This window comes from Amblyomma maculatum, unplaced genomic scaffold, assembly GCF_055883805.1.
Source record: "Amblyomma maculatum isolate TAMU_Amacu unplaced genomic scaffold, ASM5588380v1 scaffold_40, whole genome shotgun sequence".
Taxonomy (NCBI): Eukaryota; Metazoa; Arthropoda; class Arachnida; order Ixodida; family Ixodidae; genus Amblyomma; species Amblyomma maculatum.
Genome location: NW_028146765.1, coordinates 595,532 through 601,531, shown reverse-complemented (window position 1 = coordinate 601,531; position 6,000 = coordinate 595,532).

The following is a 6,000-nucleotide window of genomic DNA, read 5'->3' as shown; positions in this document are numbered from 1 at the left end:
TGTGATCACAGTTTGGCGTAAAAACATTAGGCAACGATTCTATATATTGTAACAGTACGGAAGAAGATGAAGTTTAGAAGACAAGTGAAGGAAAAAGACGTTGAAAAAGGACTCTCGTGCCGGACGCGCTGCCGTTGACCAGCTGAGCTCCCGACCCTATCGTCTTGTTGTTCAGCGCTCCGACGTCTTACCCCCTTCGTAACAAATTGGTGGTCAGGTGCTGGGTACGACTACCCTCAAGACGCATCCTCAATCGCTGGAGCTTCGTCGGAGCCGTCGCCTCGCTGGTCTCCCGCCCTTTCCAACAAGAATGCAGCAGACTACCGAGCAGCCCCGAACATCAACACGGGATCCTCTACCCCCGTCTCGCGATGCGCCGCCGACCACCACGAATGCGACGCTACCGTTTCGCGAGCCTCGTTCCTTTGCCGGCCAAGCAGGGGAAGATGTTGATGACTGGCTCACTCATTATGAACGTGTGAGCCGCTATAACCGCTGGGATTCAGTGGCTAAACTAGCCAATGTAGTCTTTTTTTTGACGCAAACCGCCTTGATGTGGTATGAGAACCACGAGGACTCCCTGACAACTTGGGAAAGTTTTGTCGAAGCTGTCAAGGAATGTTTCGGCGACCTAGCTGCAAAGAAGAAACAGGCAGAGCAGACACTTGCTCAGAGGGCCCAGGCAGCCGGCGAAACTTGCACCACCTACATAGAGGCCATACTCAAGTTGTGCAAGACCGTCGACAGCAGGATGACTGAAGATGATAAGGTAGGCCATCTGCTCAAGGGCATTGCGGAAGATGTCTACCACTTCCTCATTGCCAAGGAAAACTTGAGTTCGGTATCTGACGTTATCCGGCACTGCCGAACATTCGAGGCCCTAAAGATTCGCCGTATTACACCGAAATTTGGACGGCTCGCAAATGTGACTACAGTGGCTAGCATTGAAGAATCGCCATCTCCAAGCCTCCTGTGCGCGATCCGTGAGATTGTTCGAGATGAGATGTCACGACGTGAGCAGCTTGTCCGGCCAAATGGCTTCGGAGGGGACGTATATGCTCGTCCAACTTATGGGGGTGCGTGCCCGCCGATGTCCACGAATGTTACCGACTTCGTCTGCCGCGAAGACCTATACCCTCCGCGACCAAGGCCTGAAGACAATTTCCAACAATTCTCTTGCCATCAGCGTAGAGATCCTCGCTCTTACTCCAGTCGCACATCGCGCCGACCGCCGGACAACTACATCGTCCCGGAACCACCATCCGGATATTCGTCGCGGCCTACCATGCAGGAACCAGCTGACACGCCACTTTTTGAGCGACCTCTTCCGGTGTGCTACCGGTGTGGGGCCGCGGGTCACATTTCCCGCTACTGCAATCGGCGCACATCGTTCCGGAATCCCCCGACGGCACCGAACCGACGCATCGTCCAGCCCTACATCGACAACTATCGGCCAGAACATCCTTCCCGGAGGGGCCGTTTTCAAAACGAAGGGCACCGCAGCCATTCGCCAGCGTCTGACCGTAGTGTCACACCACCTCCGTCATTTCGTGCGCGCCGCTCCCCGTCTCCACGGCGCCGATCTCCACCACCAACGCAGGAAAACTAGCCAGCGCGGCCAATGGAGGTGAGGTCGCTGGACAATGTGCGCTGCTACCTATTATTCCTCCGTCTGTGTTCATGTTAAAGAACAAGGTCAATGTGATTGTTGATGGTTTGCCAACGATGGCGTTGGTAGACACTGGTGCTACAGTTTCAGTGATGAGTTTAAATTTTTAAAACCTTTTGAAGAACAAAGTTATGTTTGTTTGGGACAAAACTGCAAATTTATATGGAGTAAGTGGAGAGTTATTGTATCCGGTTGGGGTATGCAGCGTTAAAGATTCCTTGGGGGGCACGGTATTTCCGGCGGAGTTTGCAGTACTGCCCCGATCTACGCACGACGTAATCTTGGGAATTGACTTCCTGCGTATGTGCGGCGCTACAGTTGACTGTCGAACGGGAGAGCTAAGTGTTAGTGGTTCTCTTCCTCGTGAACTTTTGGAAGAGACATCAAATTATGAAGACGTTTTGTGTGTGTGTGATGAAGTCGTCATACCGCCACATTCAGCAGTGTGTGTCCAGGTGTCCTGCTCCCGTCCTATTAACGACTCTTTTGAGGCTACTGTGGCGCCTCTTAATTTACAGTGCGTAAAGAAAAATGCGTTAGTGCCTCATTGTTTGGTTCGCGTGAAAGAGGGCCGTACCGGACTGTGGACTATAAATTGCTCTTCGGAACCAGTTGTTTTTCCAGCGGGTTCCAAACTAGCTTCATGTAGCGCAACTCTCCCGAATTGTGTAGCTGTCGTTACTCCTGCCCTAGACAACCCCGCTACTAACTCACCTGCTGACGAAAAGCTTCTTCCGATGATCAGTGCATCGTTGAACACATCACAACGACAGATATTGAAGAACCTCTTGTCCCAGCACCTATCCGTCTTTGATTTCACGCAGTCCGACGGCTCACAACGTTTTCCCCTGTCGCGCGCACGCCACAGGATTGACACGGGATCTGCCCATCCGATCCGTCAAAAGCCGTACCGTGTGTCACCATCAGAGCGTAAGATCATCACCGAGCAAGTCCAAGACATGTTGAACAGGGGCGTAATACAGGAATCCAAGTCCTTGGGCTGCTCCCGTGATATTGGTGAAGAAAAAAGACGGAACATGGAGGTTTTGCATTGACTATCGTCGCCTCAACTCCATCACTAAAAAGGATGTGTATCCTCTACCACGCATCGACGATGCCATAGATTGCCTTTTTTCCGCGTCTTATTTCTCTTCAGTTGATTTGCGATCGGGTTATTGGCAGATTCCGATGGATCCTGCTGACAAGGAAAAAACTGCATTTGTTACCCCGGACGGCCTATTTGAATTTAACGTGATGCCCTTCGGCCTATGTAATGCGCCGGCCACATTTGAAAGATTTATGGACACAATACTTCGTGGCCTCAAGTGGGAAATCTGCATGTGCTATTTAGACGATGTTGTTATTTTTGGCCGGACTTTTACTGAACATAACACGCGACTCGCTGTTGTGTTAGATTGCCTACAGAAGGCTGGCCTTGTCCTGAATTATAAAAAGTGCCGTTTTGGTGAACGTCAAGCGCTGGTACTCGGTCATCTCGTCGACCGCGATGGAGTTCGGCCAGATCCACAGAAGACTGCAGCAGTTGCAGCATTCCAACGACCACAGACTCAAAAGGGGCTCCGCAGTTTTCTGGGCCTGTGTTCCTACTTTCGACGATTCATTCCAAGGTTTGCCGACGTCGCCTACCCTCTGACATCCCTTCTACAAAAGGACGTCCCTTTCGACTGGACCTCAGATTGCGACGCGTCTTTCCGCCAACTAAAGTTTCTGCTAACGTCACATCCCATACTACGGCACTTCAACCCCTCCGCTCCGACTGAAGTCCACACTGATGCAAGTGGGATTGGTGTTGGCGCTGTGCTTGTGCAACGTTCGACAACAGGCGAGCATGTAATTGCGTATGCAAGCCGCTCCCTCAGCAAACCTGAGCGTAACTACACTGTTACGGAGCAGGAGTGTCTCGCTGTAGTTTTCGCTGTTCAGCGGTTTCGGTGCTACCTATATGGACGCCATTTCACGGTTGTGACGGACCATCATGCCCTGTGTTGGCTTGTCAACCTTCGTGATCCATCTGGTCGTCTGGCACGCTGGGCCCTTCGTCTGCAAGAGTACGACTTCACTGTTTCGTACAAGAGTGGCCGCAAACATGCCGATGCAGACTGTCTTTCACGCCTTCCTCTCCCTACGACCGAATGTGACTCTGGTGATTTCGATCATTACATCGCCTCCGTCGTGCCCGAGTTTCCCGACGCCTCGGCTTTGCGGACTGCGCAAGAGACCGACATAAGCCTCGAGCCCCTGCTTGCGGAAGCGCGGGATTCCACTGCTTCCAGCCCATTTTGTCTCCGTGATGGCCTTTTGTACAAAAAGGCTTACTCAAGCACCGGTACGAATTTTCTGCTTGTGGTTCCCGAGAGCTACCGCTCGTGCATCTTACGCGCCATGCACGACGACCCCACTTCCGGTCACCTGGGCTCTGCAAGAACGCTCCATCGTGCCCGCGACCGGTTTTATTGGCCAAAGATGCGCCAGACGACTGAGCGATATGTGGCGAGCTGCACTGAGTGCCAACGACACAAACGCCCTACGTCCACGCCACAGGGCCTGCTGCATCCTGTAACTCCACCACGTGGCGCATTTGAGAAAATCGGAATCGACCTTATGGGTCCCTTCCCGAAGTCATCCGACGGAAATCGTTGGATCGTGGTTTGTGCCGACTACCTCACCCGGTACTGCGAAACGGCAGCTCTTCCTTCAGCCACCGCTCACCACGTGTCCCTGTTCTTGCTCCGTTCTGTGATCCTCCGCCATGGACCTCCGCGAGTGATCATCAGTGACCGAGGTCGCCAGTTTATGGCAGATGTTGTGGAAGAGCTTCTTCGTTTGTGTGCGTCGCATTTTAGGCATTCCACACCATATCACCCTCAAACCAACGGCTTGACGGAGCGCACAAACCGCACACTCACAAACATGCTATCTATGTACATCGCATCTGACCACAAGAATTGGGATACTATACTGCCATTTATATATAACGTTTGCATTCAACACCGCAACCCATGAGACTACTGGCTACAGCCCGTTCTTCCTGCTATATGCCCGTCCTCCTCGGTATTGTCTAGATACCATTCTTCCTTACTCCGTCCATGATGAACCGTGCATTGCGGAAACTCTTTGTCGAGCCGAAGAAGCTCGCCGTCTCGCCCGTTTGCGAATTCTCGCTTCTCAAGAGCGTTCAAAAGCTCGGTACGACAGTCGGCATAGCCATGTGTCTTACGCCCCTGGAGATTTAGTGTGGCTTTGGCGACCTCTCCGAAAGCGTGGTTTAGCGCAGAAAATGTTAGCGCATTACGCTGGCCCTTACGTTGTGCTTGAACGCGTCAGTGAAGTGAACTACCAAATAGCACGTATGACAGCAAGTGGTCGTCGTTCAGTCAGAACCGAAGTTGCCCATGTCGCTCGGATGAAGCCGTGTCACTCTCGTGGAAACGAATAACTACCTCGCCCGGGGGGCTTCGTCTGCAAAGGGGGAAAATGTAACAGTACGGAAGAAGATGAAGTTTAGAAGACAAGTGAAGGAAAAAGACGTTGAAAAAGGACTCTCGTGCCGGACGCGCTGCCGTTGACCAGCTGAGCTCCCGACCCTATCGTCTTGTTGTTCAGCGCTCCGACGTCTTACCCCCTTCGTAACAATATCAATTGCTTAGTTTAACATTAAACGTGTTACCTCTTTGAAACAAGCTTCATTGCTCATTACATGCAAAGCAGGCGTGTGCACACAAAAGAAATTGTTAGCACCCATTTTTTCGCCGGAGCTGTGCGAAATAGCTTTCTAATTTCAGTGTTCAGGAAACAAATGCAACAAATTCCTAGTTTTATAGATTAGGCTCGCGGAGACAGTTGTTTTGCAAAATAAATAATCGGTACGGCTATTGATCCGTACCTGTATGAGAGAGCTACCAAGATTGGTTCCGCTCCAGTTTACAACTACTAATAACAAGAACTGCTTCACAGCAACGGAAAGGCGCAGTAGCTGTCACATTTGTTTCTGTGCACACTTGGACCGCATCGTGAGGGAAGGAAGGTGGTGGAAGAGAAAGTGGAAAGAGGGAAAAAAAAGAGCCGTTTTGGAGGACTACGAAGTAATCGAACGCCTGGGGATCTTTACCGTACGCTGACATCGCACTAAAAATTACGTAAAACGGGGAAGCTGCTTCATTCTAAAAATCGTAGATAAACATTGGCTGCTTTGCGCAGAAACTACATTTCGTTTTTTCATTAATAACTGCAAAAGTCGCCCCACGGCTCCAAGCACCCATGGGAGGAGGAGGAGGAAACAACTTTATTTAAAGCATTGCATTAAGCGTTAA